Source organism: Molossus molossus, unplaced genomic scaffold (genome assembly GCF_014108415.1).
Source record: "Molossus molossus isolate mMolMol1 unplaced genomic scaffold, mMolMol1.p scaffold_m16_p_1, whole genome shotgun sequence".
In the NCBI taxonomy this organism is placed as follows: Eukaryota; Metazoa; Chordata; class Mammalia; order Chiroptera; family Molossidae; genus Molossus; species Molossus molossus.
Window position 1 is genome coordinate 194,138,455 of NW_023425344.1, and position 17,171 is coordinate 194,155,625.

The 17,171-nt window shown below is 38.2% G+C and overlaps 1 pseudogene; it reads left to right on the top strand.

The window, feature by feature from the left end:
- The first annotated feature begins 1,207 nt into the window (after positions 1 to 1,207).
- On the top strand, positions 1,208 to 1,706 carry LOC118619164 (annotated as a pseudogene).
- The last annotated feature ends 15,465 nt before the right edge of the window (positions 1,707 to 17,171 follow it).

Here is a 17,171-nt window from a genome sequence, read left to right on the forward strand (position 1 = left end):
TTGCTTTATGTAGATCTAGAAATATGTTCACTTTTTTCCATATCCCCATACAAGGGAAGGATATTCTAAACATGTAAACGGGGATTCTGAACCCTTTTAAGCCATGAATTACTTCAAAATCCTAATGCAGGTTTGTTGCATTGAACAAAAAAGATGACTTTAATTTTCCAGCATAATTTGAAAACTTGCCATTTAATTACTAAATATTTTAAAACTTTTCAGTGTGTTCCCTCTTGTATTCTTATAAACCTTTTATGAGTTGGGGAAAATCAGTGTAGCATTCATGAATAAGTAAGCACAAAGACTGCACTGATGCAAATTCAATGATCATCACTATTTTGTTTTGTCATTTGGCAGCAAGAATAGACTTAACATCTAAACATAATCGGCACTGAATTTGTGATGTTTTACTCTATAGCTCCAAATTTTAAAATATAGAACTTGAATCTGTTTATCCTCTGCTAGTATATTTAGGCACCGAAGGCAAACTGTCAAGTGTGAATTCTGTTTCCTATTTGCAAAGTGTGCAACTATTTTCCATTTAATGAAGCATTTTTGTCCCCAAAATTGGGAAAAGGTACATGAAGAGATGAGAACAGCTAGCAATGTATTATCTCAATCAAGGGCTGATTTCTGACTTATTTGAGGTTATAATCCAGCTAAGTTCAGACCTAACGACCCCTGGTTAGATAGGAAACAACCTTAGAACAGACTTAGACCACCTGAATTCTGAACTCTATTTTCTTTTTCTGTATAAATTAGCTAATTTTGAGAATGTTATCAATGTTCTTCAAGTCTCTTTTTATTCATTTATAAAACAGTTTAAATTTATGATTTTGCCAAACTCCCCAAATTTCATTAAAATTATACTACCAGGCCCTGGCCAGTTTGGCTCAGCAGTTAGAGCATTTGCTGGTGGACCAAAGAGTCGATTTCAGGTCAAGGGCATGTACCTTGGTTACAAGTTCAATCCCTGCCCTGGTCGAGGGTCATGAGGAAGGTAACCAATCAATGTGTCTCTCAAACATTGATGTTTCTCTCTCTCTCTCTCTCTCTCTCTCTCTCTCTCTCTCTCTCTCTCTCTCCCTTCTACTTTCTAAAAAAATCAATGGAAAAATATCTTCAGATAAGAATTAACCAAAAAAGAAGAGGGGGGGGGCTCAATATCTTTAATCATTAAGAAAATGCCAATTAGCCCTCGTCCAAGATGACACACGAGGCCACCAGGTGTGTAGTGTCTGAGATCCCGGTGCTGAAGACTAGCTGGACCTCAAGATCGGGAGTTGTGGGTGCAGCGACTCAAGGAGGAATATCAGTCTCTTATCCAGTATGTGGAGAACAACAAGAATGCAGACACTGATTGGTTCAGACTGGAGTCCAACAAGAAAGGGACTAGGTGGTTTAGAAAATGCTAGTACATCCATGATCTCCTCAAATATGAGTTTGACGTTGAGTTTGACATTCCTATTATGTATCCTACTACTGCTCCAGAAATTGCTGTACCTGAACTGGATGGAAAAACAGCAAAGATGTACAGGGATGACAAAATATGTCTGACCAATCACTTTAAGCCTTTGTGGGCCAGGAACTTGCCCAAATTTGGACTAGCTCATCTCATGGCTCTTGTGCTGGGTCCATGGCTGGCTGTGGAAATCCCCGACCTGATTCAGAAAGGCATAATTCAACATAAAGAAAGATGCAACTGAAGGATCAAGCCACTGAGGCTAGACAGAGGGACCTTTGATAGGCTACATACTTGTTTTCTGTTCGTCCCTTATGCATCTAACTGCTTCCCTCAACTCCTTCACCCACAGTTGTTATTAAGTAGCTGCAGCAGGCATTTGGAGTGGGGGAGCAGTATTGCTACTGAGTTTTCTAAGGGAGGGGAAAGCCTGGGGCTTTTGTAAACCAAAAAGCCACTTTTTTCCCTCCCCCTAAGTGGAACAATGTGAGGTCCTGGAGGGATGGGGGGGTGATGGAAAGTGGATACATAGTCTTTTTGGTCCTGGAGATAACTCATCAATAAAGTGCTTCCTCTGGTGAGAAAAAAGAAAAAGAAAATGCAAATTAAAACCACAACAAAGTATCATTTCATACTCAGATGCCAATAATAATAATAACAACGACAACAACAACAACAACAATGATGTATTATAACAAGTGCTGGTGAGGATATTGAAAAATTAGAAACCTTGCACATTGGTGGCAGCAAAGTAAAATGGTCCACTCACTGTGGAAATGACTTTGGTGATTCCTGAAATATTCAAAATGGAATTACCACATGATTCCACAATTCCACTCCTGGATGTACATGCCCCCAAATTGAAAACACATACTTCAACATGTACATCCATGTTCATAGCAGCATTATTTACAATAACTGAATGGTGGAAGCAACCCAAGTTTCCATTAATGGATGAATGGATAAACAAATTATAGTATGCACATACAATGAAATAGCATTCAGCAATAAAAAGGAATGAAATACATGCTATAATGTAAATGAACCTCAAAAATCTTATGCTAAGTTAATGAAGCCACTACTTGCATAGAAGCTACCTCAATCCAGTTATGAATGGTGCAGGGAGGGCAAATATTGTGCCATTGTGAAAAAATGAATTCTTAATTGGTCCTGCATTTTTGCTTCAGAGTCCTAATGGAGCACATCTGATTAGCAGAGTCTAACTCAAGTGCCCACATCCTAGCTCAAGGAGGTCGGGAAGGCAAATATTTGTTTTTTTTTCTGTTCATACAGTGAGAGGCAGGCCTCACCTGATTTACTGGGCAAGAAATTCCTCAACAAAGAAATGGTTCAGAGGGTGAATAGCCCTTTCTTTCCAAATGGTAAATGAGTACTACATAGTTTGACCTTGTTTGGGAAGTTTCAGGTCATGCACTAAAGAAATATTGGGAAAGTAGAAAAGTAACTTTATTTGAAGATGACATCTCAGGGAAAAAATAGAAATGCTAGTGAAAAACTCCAAGAAATACTGAGACAATTTATTAACACGGCTGAATACAAGATGAATATATAAATACCAATAGCTTTTCTAACTCGTTAGAAATGAAAATAGATTCCAAAATGGTGGCAGAGTGAATAGAAGCTACACAGACCATCTCCCAGGACCAAACTGAAATTACAACTAAAATAAAGACAAATCATCAAGAAAAAGCAACAGAAAAGCAGCTTTCGAGGACCATATAAGCAAGGACACTGAATCAATCTGGAAAGGATTGTGGAGGCGTGAGAGCAAGGCTGGGAGCCCATGGACAGCAGCAGTCTTAGCTGTGAGCAGCACCCTCGGGGTTAAACTCCCAAGAGGCTCCACAGTGCAGAGAGCCAGGACAAACCACTAAAATAGCCACAGCCACTCATCTTGGGCTCTGGCAGAGGGAGGGCAGACTGGACTGGAACTGTGTGGGGACACTGGAATTTGGAAGGCGCTCAGAGCTTTTGCTGAGTTGTGGCCGCGCAGGACAGTGGTCATCTTACTTCTTCCCAGGGCTCTGGGGAGAGGCTGTGACCCCTCCCTCAGAGATTCAACCCCACCCTGTCGGCCATTGAAGTGCAAATTCAGCTCATTAACAACCAGCATCTGCCCCACCCTTGGGAAATCCCCTTACACTGAACCCCTGAGGGAGTTTTTCATTCAAATGAGAACCCAAGGCTCTTCAAGTAACTGCAACTAATAGCCTCCAGGCAAAATGCTAGAGGATAACTAAACCATTCCTGGGCTTGCAACTCAACCCAGGAAAGTAAGACTTGACAGTGGTGTTTTTTTGTTTGTTTGTTTGTTTGTTTTTATCCTCACCTGAGGACATTTTTCCATTTTTTTGTTCAGATAGAGTGGGAGGGAGAGAGAGAAAAGCATCAACATGAAAGGGACACATCAAGTGGCTGCCTCCTGCACAACCCAAACAGGGCCGGGGACAAACTGCAACCGAAGTATATGCCCCTAGCGGGAACAGAACCCGGGTCTCTCTGGACCACAGGACAATGCTCTAACCGCTGAGCCAAACTGGCCAGGGCAACAGTGGTGTTTAACGTGGGTCCTCCCACACTCATACAAACCCAGTAGAGAGAACCACAAACAGCAGAACACCAACACCTACAGGGAAAATTTGGCAGGCTCCAAAACCCACTGAGATAGCCAAAATGGTGAAACACACAAATCCCAAATGAAAGAACAAGAGACCTCTACCAAAGAAGAGATAAATGAAATGCAGTTAAACAAGTTAACAGAGCTAAAATTCAGAGCCATGATCTTGACAAAGCTTAACAGCATGAGTAAGGACATCAACACCATGAGTAAAAACATAGAAACATTAAAATCAACCAATTGGAAATTAAAAACCACCAATAAGAAATGAAAAATGACAGCAGAAATAAAGAACACATTGGAAGGACTAAATAGCAGACTAGAGGAAGCTGAGGACCCGATCAGTGAATTTGAAGACAGGGTAGAAAAAAATCAACCAATCAGAAAATCAAAAGAAAAAAACTATTAAAAAACAGGAAGACAGCTTAAGAGAACTGTGGGAAAACTGGAAACATAATAATATTTGCATCATAGGAGTCACTGAAGAAGAAAATGAGCAAGGGTTAGAGAATATATTTGAAGAAATAGTGACAGAAAACTTCCCTAATTTGGTGAAGGAAGAAGGCATTCAAGTTCAAGAAGCACAGAGAGCCCTAACTAAGAAGAATCCAAACAGGCCCACATGAGGACACATAGTAATTAAAATGCCAAAAATTAAAAACAACAAGAGAATCCTAAAGGCAGCAAGAGATAAGCAACAGGAACCCCCATAAGGCTATCAGCTCACTTCTCAACAGAAATACTACAGGCCAGAAGGGAATGGCATGAGGTAATCAAGGTCATGAAAAACAAGGATCTGAATTCAAGACTACTCTACCCAGCAAGGCTATCATTCAAAATAGAAGGTCAAATAAAGAGCTTCCCAGACAAAAAGAGGCTAAGGAAATACATTAACACCAAACCAGCACTGCAAGAAATGTTAAAAGGACTGCTGTAATTAGCAGGAGAAATAGGAAGAAAAACAGAATCACACTAAACAAAAATGGCAATAAATAAGTACATATCAATAATCACTTTAAATGTAAATGGACTGAATGCTCTGATAAAAAGACACAGAGTAGCTGATTGGATAGGAAAGCATGACTCATATATATGTTGTTTACAAGAGACCCACCTCACAACAAAGGACTCACATAGGTTGAAAGTGAAGGGATGGAAAAAAATTTTCCAAGCAAAAGGAAAGGAAAAAGAAGCTGGGATAGCAATACTCATATCTGATAAAATAGATTTTAAAAGGAAGGCCATAACTAGAGACAAAGAAGGCCACTACATAATATTGAAAGGATCTATCCAACAGGAAGATTTAACCTTGGTAAATATATATGCACCCAATATAGGAGCACCAGAATATATTTAAAATCTTCTGGAGGACTTCAAAGGAGAAATCAACAGCAATACAATTATAGCAGGGGACTTCAACACCCCACTAACATTACTAGATAGATCCTCTAGACAAAAAATTAGCAAGGAAACAGAGACTCTAAATGAAGCACTAGACCAAATGGACTTAATAGCTAGCTACAGAGAATTACACCCCAAAACTGCATAATTCACATTCTTCTCAAGTGCACATGGGACATTCTCAAAGATAGACCACATGTTAGGACACAAAGCAAGTCTCTACAAGTTCAAGAAGATTGAAATAATATCAAGCATCTTCTCAGATCACAATGGCATGAAACTAGAAATAAATTGCACAAAGAACATGCAAAGACCAATGGAGGCTAAATAGCAATGTTATTAAACAATGAATGGATTACCAAGGAGATCAAGGAAGAAATTAAAAACTTCCTGGAAACCAATGAAAATGAAGACACAACAACACAAAATCTGTGGGATGCAGCGAAAGCAGTTCTGAGAGGGAAGTTTATAGCACTACAGGCCTACATCAAGAAACAAGAAAAACTTCTAATAGATTATCTAACCTCACAACTTAAAGAACTAGAAAGCAAACAAAAAGAAAACCCCAGAGCAAGTAGAAGGAAGGAAATAGTAAAGATCAGAGCAGAAATAAATGACATAGAGATAAAAACAAACAAACAAACAACAACAACAAAAAAACAATTCAAAGGATCAATGAAACAAAGAGCTGGTTTTTTGAAAAGATAAACAAGATTGATGGACCCTTAGCTAGACTCACCAAGAAACAAAGAGAACCTAAATACACAAAATGAAATGAAAAGAGGAGAAGTAGCATCTAACACCACAGAAATACAAAAGATCATTAACAAATACCATGAACAATTATATGGCAACAAATTCTACAATCTAATCAAAATGGACAAATTTCTAGAAACACATAATCTCCCAAAACTGTACCAGGGAGAGATGGAAAACTTGAACAGACCAATAACAACTAAGGAAATTGAAGATGTAATCAAGACTCTCCCAGCAAACAAAAGCCCAGGTCCAAACAGCTTCACGGGGGGGGGGGGGGGGGGGGGGGTACCAAACATTCAAAGAAGAACTAATACCCATTCTCCTCAAACTATTTCAAAAAATTCAAGAAGAAGGAAGACTTTCAAACTCGTTTTAAGAGGTCAGCATAATTCTAATTCCAAAACCAGAAAAAGACACTATAAAGAAAAAAAACTACAGGCCAATATCCCTGATGAACATAGATTCCAAAATCCTGAACAAAATACTAGCAAATCGAATCCAGTAATACATCAAAAAAATTATTCACCATGACCAAGTGGGATTCATCCCAGGGATGCAAGGCTGGTACAATATTTGCAAATCAATAAATGTGATCACCACATAAACAAAATGAAGAATAAAAACCACATGATCATATCAATTGATGCTAAAAAAGCATTTGACAAAATCCAGCACCCATTTCTGATAAAAACACTCAGCAATGTGGGAATAGAGGAATCATATCTTGACATAATAAAGGCCATATATGAAAGACCTACAGCCAACATCATACTCAATGGGCAAAAACTAAAAGCATTTCCCTTAAGAACAGGAATGAGACAGAGATGCTCACTTTCACCACTTTTATTTAACATAGTACTGGAAGTCTTAGCCACAGCAATCAGACTTAAAGAAAAAATAAAAGGGATACAAATTGGAAAGGAAGAAATGAAACTGTCATTATTTGCAGATGACATGATATTATACATAGAAAACCCTAAAGATTCCATCAAAAATCTACTAGAGTTAATAAATGAATTTAGCAAAGTAGCAGGATACAAAATTAACATAAAAAAAATCGACGGCATTCTTATACACCAATGATGAAGTCACAGAAAGAGAAACTAAATAAAAGAATCCCATTTACCATTGCGGCAAAAAAAAATTAAGATACCTAGAAATAAACTTAACCAAAGAAATGAAAACCTACCCTGGCTAGTTTGGCTCAGTGGTAGAGCGTCGGCCCACGGACCAGAGAGTCCCGGGTTCGGTTCCCGCTAGGGGCACTTACCCCAGTTGCAGTTTGTCCCCAGCCCTGGTTGGGGTTGTGTGGGTGGCAGCCACTCTATATGTCTCTCTTGCATCGATGTTTCTCTCTCTCTCTTCTCCCCTCTCTCCCTCATGCTCCATCTGAAGATAAATGCAAAAATGTCCTCAGGGGAGGATAAAAAAAAAACATAAAGAAACTGTTTGTGGAAAACTACAGACATTGAAAAAAGAAATAGAGAAAGATATAAAAAAGTGGAAGCACATACCTTGTTCATGGATTGGAAGAATTAATATCATTAAAATGTCCAAATTATCCAAAGCAATCTACAGATTCAAGGCAATCCCCATCAAAATACCAATGACATATTTCACAGAATTAGAACAAATACTTCAAAAGTTCATATGGAACCAAAAAAGACCCCGAATAGCCACAGCAATCTGGAAAAAGAAGAATAAAGTAGGTGGGATCACAATACCAGAGATCAGGTTATACTACAAAGCTACTGTAATCAAAAGAGCCTGGTACTGGCACTAGAACAGGCATACAGACCAGTGGAACAGAACAGAGAACCCAGAAATGGACCCAAGGCATTATGCTCAATTAATATTTGACAAAAGAGGCAAGAGCATACAATGGAGTAAATACAGCCTCTTTAATAAATTGTGTTGGGAAAATTGGACAGCTACATGCAAAAAAATAAAACTAGATCATCAACTTACACCATACACAAGAATAAACTCAAAATGGATAAAAGACTTAAATGTGACTCGTGAATCCATAAAAATCCTAAAAGAAAATGTAGGCAACAAAATTTCACACATCATATGCAGCAGAATTTTCACTGAAACATCACCTAAGGCAACAGAAACAAAGGAAAAAATGAACACATGGGACTACATCAAACTAAAAAGCTTCTGCACAGCAAAAGAAACAACCATCAAAATGGAAAGGCAACCCACTGTATGGGAGAACATCATTGCCAATGATACATCAGATAAGGGGTTAATTTCCAAAATATATAGAGTACTCATACATCTCAACAAAAGGAAGAAATGCTCAACATCACTAATCATCAGAGAGATGCAAATTAAAACAACAATGAAGTATCACCTCAGACCTGCCAGAATGGCCGCCATCAACAAATCATCAAACAACAAGTGCTGGCAAGGGTGTGGAGAAAAGGGAACTCTAGTACACTGCTGGTGGGAATGCAGACTGGTGCAGCCACTATGGAAAACACTATGGTGTTATCTCAAAAAATTAAAAATTGAACTGCCATTTGACCCAGTGATCCCACTTCTAGGAATATACCCTAAGAAGCCTGAAACACCAATCAAAAAGAATATATGCACCCCCATGTTCATAGCAGCACTATTTACAATAGCTAAGATCTGGAAACAGCCCAAGTGTCCATCAGTAGACGAATGGATAAAAAAACTGTGGTACATATACACAATGGAGTACCATGCAGCTATAAGAAAGATCTCTTATCCTTTGAGACGACATGAAGGGACCTGGAAAGTATTATCCTAAGCGAAACAAACCAAGCAAAAAGACAAATACCACATGATCTCACTTATTTGTGGAATATAATGAACATAACAGCCTGAGGAATATGGTAGACCCAGAGACATGGAAGTAGGGTATAGACTGACGACCCTTTGAAGAGGGTGTGGTGGAGAGAGAAAAGAGATAAACCATAGAACTTATATGCATGTATGCATAACCAATGGACACGGACAACAAAGCCAGGGATGGGGTGGGGGGGATGGGGAGGAGGGTGTCAATGGGGAAAAAAAGGAGAAACATCTGTAACAAAAATAAATTAATAAAAATAAATTAAAAATAAGTAAATAAATAAAAAATAAATAAATAATAATTTTTTAAAAAATAAATGAAAATAGACATTTTCCCATTATCATAGCATCAAAAAATAGTAAATAGGTAAGAAAACATGATAAAGAATTCTGTAATCTTACTGAAAGACATAAAACAAAGCTTGAACAAACAGACATACCATATTTATCATGAATGGGAAGACTTAATGCTTTAAAAAAATTCAATCTTCTCAAATTAAGACATATAACATAATCCAATTTAGAAGAGTTATTCATGGAAGTAGATAAATTTGTTCATATAGACATGTTCATATGGAAAATGTCATGTGGAAAAGTTCACATGGAAGAGGAAAAATCTCTGAGAATATTTAAAATATAGAGAATAGCCAAAATACTGTGAAAAACAATTGCCTTTGGTATCAAGCCTTACTAAAAACTACTGCAATTAAAACAGTCTAGCATAGCCCAGCTGGTGTGGAGTTGTGTGTCAACCCATGTACCAAGAGGTCCCTGGTTCGATTCCCAGTCAAGACACATGCCCAGGTTGTGGGCCAAATCCCCAGTGGGGGGCGTGCAGGAGGCAGCCAATTGGTGTTCTCTCTCATCGATGTTTCTATCTCTTTCTCCTTATCCCATCCTCTCTCTCTAAAATCAATAAAGAAAAAAAAAATGTTGTTTTAAATAAAAAAGTCTAGTATAGCCATTACAGTAGACAAGTAGACTAGTGGAACAAATAGAGAGGCAGAAACTAACCTACATTATAAAAGTGACATTTCTAATTAATTTTAAATTGGTGGTTTATTTAAAAAGTCATATTTTATTATAATTGACTACAAAACAATGCATATAGTGTGACTGACTAAAACAAAAGTGTGTGTAAATGTAAATCTCTATGTATACTCACACTTACATACATACATATAGAAAGCCTGGGAGCATACATGTCAAATATTAAGTAATTAATTCTAGGAATTAGGATTTGGAAAGGGAGAAGGGAGAAAATAGGCTTTCATTTTACATGCTCTATATTATTCGTTTAGGTTGTATTGTTTTGTATGCTTGTTTACAAAAGAGCGAAGGCACAGTTTGATAGAATCGATAGCTTATTGAGCAATAAGTATTGAATTACTTTCACTGTTCTCTGCAGAAATGCATCACAGTGGGACTAATTATTTTTTAAGTATCTGCATTCTGAATGTTGCTTCTTTATGAAGACTTTAGCAACTCTGGGGCCCCATCAGTTTTCTCCAATATCACCTTTCCATTGGACCAATAGATAAGTTTAGGCTCATTTTTTCCAGTATTCAATAATGTTAACTAATTTCAGACATTCCATTGGTTTTAGATTCCTTGGCATAATCAACATATCATATTTTCAGTCACTGTTTGTTTTCTCTGTCAATGCAGTCTTCATATATATGACATGTCTTCCCTAATAGGTCATCAAGTGTTTTTCAATTTAGACTTTAATTTCAACTGCCTATAAAAACGTTCATTTGGACCTCAGCTTCAGCTGTTCTGAGTTATTTAACATATTTAAGGCTTACTTTGCTCATCTCTAAATGATTATAATAGCCATACTTCTAAACAAAATTGTAAGAGATAATGGACATATAGTATTTAGTGTGATGCTTGGCAAATAGTAAATAGGTTGTGAATATTATTAGGATCTTCTGTTTTCCAATATCTGGAAAAAAAAAAGTTATTTGGAACCCTTCCGAACAATAATCTGCTTATTAAAAATACAAAATAAAGTATTAAGTATAAAACAGTAATATACATGAGACAAAAATGATGGAATGGATTCCAACACTGCATTGCAAGGACTTTATCTTCCATTTTCCCATTTACTCATCCTTCTTAGCACCTCTGCTATATCCAGGAACTTATGTATGGGGGATGCAGAGAGAAAGTCACTTGCCCGAAGTTGTTAGCAGGCATAGTAGAAGACTGTTAATTATCCTCAGCAATTTCTCTTCTCTTTCTGGTAGGTACATAGCAGCTGAGATTAAAATTACTTTTCCTGCCTCCTGATACAGCTATGTATGGCAATTTGACCAAGTTGCAAGAAATGGGTTGTAAGAAGTGAACATCACTAAAAGAAGAGTGTTCTTTAGCTGTCTTTTTTTTCCTTTTAATTTAAAGAATGTACTTTTTTAAATAGCAGTTTTAGGTTCACAGCACAATTGAAGGGAAAGTACGGAGATTTCCCATGTACTTCCTGCTGAAGAACTTTTTTTTTTTTTTTTATCCTCACCCAAGGAAATTTTTCCACTTATGTTCAGACAGAGTAGGAGGAGAGAGAGAAAGAGAAGGAGATAGAGAGAGAAACATCAACGTGAGACACATTGATTAGTTGCCTCCAGCATGACCCTGACCAGGGCTGGGGACCAAACCACAACCGAGGTACATGCCCTTGACCAGAATCAAACCTGAGACTCTTCAGTCTGCGGGCTGATGCTCTAACCGCTGAGCCAAACCGGCCAAGATACTGCTGAAGAATATTTTTTAAAGCTTATTTTAGCATGAAGAATTAGGTTACATAAAAAAAAAATTAATGATTAATACTCTACCCCTGAGATGATTATTTTGGGTAGTTACATATGAAAACCATAGAATCATTTGATTGAGGCCATATGAACATTTATTGGATTCTCTTACTGAGTTTGAAATAACTACTTTAAAATTTTGTATTCATAGTTTTTATTTACCTAAACTGGCTTCATTTAAGCTGCTACTTGTTCCTATATTTGCCAGATGAAGCAAAGGATGGGAAAACATTTCACTGTGAAATGTGTCATCCTTCAGGAGTTTCATCAAATTGCCTTTGCCCACCAGCTACAATAAAGCTAATGCATCTACTAACATAAAGTAGTGCACTGACTTTGTTGAGGTTTACTTACTAGTCTAATGATTATTTCAGTAAAGTCAGGGCTCTAAATAAGAACCACATGGATAATTGCATTGCAATGTGTTTCTTTTTTAATTTAGCCAGGTTCAAATCTGTATCTAACAGAACTAGTGCCTTACAAGTGCTGTGATTAGTATCATATGAATAAAAACAAATAATTTATTTACAAAATGTTCAAACATATTAGGTCTAATACCATCTATTGTGTTCTTTGCAAAGTATTGCTTCATAATATTAATAGATATCAGTAAGTCATTTATTGCTCATTTAATAAATTAACTGTTGTATTTGAGAATGAATATTACAAATTTATTACATATTTTCAAGACTAGAACAGGTTAGATTGTTGGCTCCCTTTTCTGTAAACTTTGAGCTCTGTGACTGAAATGGAACTTGATACCTACAAGAATCACTTGTGTCATAGATTGGCCATTAAGTTATAAAGAATAGTGGCTTGCTTCATCATTCCTTCTGTGGTAACTGTTTTATAAATACATCTTAATTACAATGTACTCAAATTTATCAATCTTCCTTTATGGTTTGTGCTTTTTCTATTCTGCTTAAGAAAACTTTCTGTCCCCAAAGTCATTTTTCTATATTATCTCTCAAAAATTTATTATTTCACTTACATTTATAATACACCTTTAATTGCTCCCCCCAATCCAAGGATATTTTTCCATTGCTTTTTAGATAGAGTGGAGGGGAGAGAGGGGGAGAAACATTGATGTGAGAGAGACACATCAACTGGTTGCTTTCCACACAATCATGAACCGAGCTGGGGATTGAACCTGCAACCCAGTTACGTGCCCTTGACTGGGAATCAAACCTGCAACCTTTTGGTCTGCCCGCCAACACCCAACCATTGAGCCAAACCAGCCAGGGCTTGAATTGTTTTTATGTATGTTGTGAGGTAGAGTCAAGTTCACGCTTTTCCATCTGGTTGGGCTTCCTCTCCTCTCTGATCTGCACTATCACCTTTGTCATTAATCAAGAGTCCATTAGAACACAGCTATAATGTCAACACATAATAAATACAATAATATGCCATCTAACTTGACAACAATACAGGGTGGAGCAAATTTACTGTATATTTACAGTTTGTAATAATACAATAATTAATTAATAATACAAGAATAAATTCTATCTACACATACCCACAACTATAAACCTACTTTTGCCCCACCCTGTATATTCCACACTCCACTGTGCCTTAAAAACATGACATTTGGAGTCCATTTTTACCTCTCTTACTTGTGTTGACATGAGGGGGATGCACTGGTAATCAGAAATAAAGCGTTGCACTGTGGCAATGTAGGTGTCACCTGCGATGCCGTTCCAGATTAGCTGCATCACTGTGACATACAGTGACACCAAGCAGCAGTGTCATGTGATGGGAGCACTACATGTGATCTCTGTTGCCACGACTCAACTCTGCTGTCACCAGGAAATGAATGTGGTTGTGTTCCAGTGAAACTTCATGCGGGGTCACTGAAATTTAAATTTTAAATAATCTTCAAGTGTCACAAAATATAATCCTTTGATTTTTTTCCAACTATTAAAAAGGCAAAAACCATTCTTAGCTCACAGGCTGTACAAAAACCAGCAGCAGGACAAACCTGGCCATTTTGGACCATAGTTTGCCAACTCCCAACGTAGATGGTCATCCAGAGCCATATTTATCAAAATGTGTTTGGAGGAACTGTACTTCTAGGAAATCTTTCTCTAAAAAGTCAGCGCTGGCCAGTGTGGCTCAGTTGGTTGAACATCATCCCATGCACCAAAAGGTTGCCAGTTTGAGTCCTGATCAGGGTACATGCCCAGGTTGCGGGTTCAGTCCCCAGCTGGGGTACGTATGGGAGGCTACCAATCAATATTTCATCGATGTTTCTCTCTCTCTCTACCCCCCTCCCTCTTCCTCTCTCTTTAAAAAATCAATAAAAACAAATTTTAAAAACCAAATAGAAATTCAAATAATTTTATAAAAATCCATATACCATGTAGATTCATGTTGTGAATATCAGTACTCTAAAAACTTCTGCAATAGAGAGAAACTTGTATATTTTTGCCTAACCCAGCTATAATGAACCTTATTTTCCAGAGAACTCTATTTACACAGCACTCCTATTTGAAGCCTTAGAACAAAAGTATGGTATATACTTTAAGAAATGTTGATATGGTCTGGTCTACTTATTTTACAGATGAGTAACATGAAGTAACAAAATGCTGAGAATAAAAAGTACTTATTTTTTGAGAAAACAGCAGGCCACTTATTGGTCCTAACAACAACAACCAGAACCAGTTTTAAATAGTTCTAATCTATGAATAACTTCACATCAGTAATCAGCCAATAAATGATAGCCCCCTCTAAAACTCAGCCAATCAACTTCACTCCAATAAACATGCTTCTGAAAGTCGGCCAATCAACAACAGCCTCACTCCAGTACACATATTTTGAAAAGTTAACCAATCAGCAATGGTTTTCATTTAAGTAACTATACTTCAACAGCTGAAGGTCAAACACTTCTTCCAAATCTTCAAGCTTGCATACAATGAAGTAAGAGAAGGTTCAGGGGAAAGGTGGCTGTTTACATGAATTCACTAGTTAGAAATAAATTTTCCATCAGAATCTACTGTGTTCTGCACTTCTAGGTGCAAAGTTTGTGGGAAACCAAAGGAAGGCGAGCTGAGAGTAAAATGCCAGCCCCTAAGCTTGGTGGATGTGTGGTAATATGGGTGCGTATTGAGGCTCAGGGAGGCTGAGGCAGTGGGAGCCCCAGGCAGCTCCTCTTAAAGGGCCGGCGCATGGACTTATGGGACTCACTCCCTCTAAGCTTGGAGGGGAGGCAGCTCCACGGGCGCCAGAGACATACAGGGAAGAACTGAGCTGTTTGGCACTGGAGCGAGGGCTGGAGAGGGGGCTTTCTCCGGGACAGATGTGCTGTCAGAGGCCTTTGTTCCTTTGGCGAGTCCTTCCCTGGGGTGGCAGACAGCCACCATATCTGGGACTCCAGCAACCTGGCTCACACTGGTAGCCCCGCCCTGGTGACTCCCTGAGGCCCCGCCCCACCCAACTTTCAGGCCCACCCAAGCTGTTGCCACTTGCTTAACTATAGGATTGGCCTGTCTTGGATCCTGCTTGAGGTTTTCCTAAATTCCTTCAAACAAGCAGCATCTGGTCTCAGCTAGCCCCATACCTCTTCTTAAGTAATACACTGAAACAAACACAGGGAGGCAGCCAAAATGAGGAGACAAAGAAACAGGTCCCAAATGAAAGAACAGAACAAAACCCCAGGAAAAGAACTAAGACAAATGGAGATAAGCAACCTAACAGATACTGAGTTCAAAATACTGCTTATAAGGATGTTCAACGGACTTAGTGAGAACCTCAGTGAACTTAGCAAAGGCCTTAAGAGCATAAAATCGGACCAGTCAGAAATGAAGGAGGAACTAACTGAAATAAAGAATAATTTACACAGATTCAGTAGTATAGTAGGCAAAGCCAAGAAGCAAACCATCGATTTGGAATATCAGGAAGCAAAAAACACCCAATTAGAACAGCAAAAAGACAAAAGAATCCAAAAAAATGAGGATAGTGTAAGGAGCCTCTGGGACAACCTCAAGCGTGCCAACATTCGCATCTTGGGGGTGCCAGAAGGAGAAGAGAGAGAACAAGAAATTGAAAACTTGTTTGAGACCATAATGGCAGAAAAGTTTCCTAACTTGGTGAAGGAAACAGACATACAAGTCCAGGAAGCAGAGAGTCCCAAACAAGATGAACCCCAAGAGACCCACACCAAGACACATCATCATCAAAATGCAAAAGATTCAAGACAAAGAGAGAATCTTAAAATCAGCAAGAGAAAAGCAGTTATTTACCTACAAGGGAGTTCCCATCAGACTGTCAGCTGATTTCTCAAAAGAAACTTTGCAGGCCAGAAGGGACTGGCAAGAAATATTCACCGTGATGAAAAGCAAGAACCTACAACCAAGATTACTCTATCCTGCAAAGCTGTCATTTAGAATTGAAGGGCACATATAAAAGAGTTTCCCAGACAAAGGAAAATGCTAAAGGAGCTCATCACCACCAAAAACCATTATTATATGAAATGTTGAAAGGTTCTTCTTGAAGAAAAATATAAACAAACCTGGCCAGTTTGGCTCAGCAGTTAGAACGTCGCTGCGTCCAGAGAGACCCGGTCGGTTCCCGCTAGGCACGTATTCGGTTGCAGTTTGTCCCCGCCTGGTTGGTCGTGAGGGTGCAGCACTCTATGTGTCCCTCCGTCGATGTTCTCTCCTTCTCCTTCTCTCTCTCTCCTTCCGTCATATCGTACAAAATGGAAAATATCCTCGGTGTGGGAAAAAAATATATATATGAACAAACAAATGGCAAATATATATATATTTGACATTGATCTACAAACAAATGAACAAGCAGACAGAACATCTCAAATCAGAGAACATTTATGGTCAGGGGAGCAGGGGGAGAGTGAAAAGGGAAGGATAAGAGTCAAATTGGTTGCTGACTGACAACCTCAAGGGAAGGGTTGGGGGTGGGAAGAATAAAACCAAAGAACTTATATGGCATAACCAATGGACACAGACAACAGTGTGGAGAAAGGCGGGAGAGGGACCAGAGTAGGGAGGAGGGGGTCAATGGGGGAAAAATGAGGAACATCTGTAATACATTAAACAATAAAGATAAGTTTTAAAAAATATATATTTATAATCATTAAAGAATAATTTTTAAAAAATTAAAAAAAAAAAAAAAAAAAGAATTGAAAGGTCCTGAAGAGATATTCACACACCTGTATTCAGAGCAGCATTATTAGTAACAGCTAAAAGATGGAAGCAACTCAAGTGTCCATCTATGAATGAATGGATAAACAAAGTGTAGTAAATACATGCAATGGAAT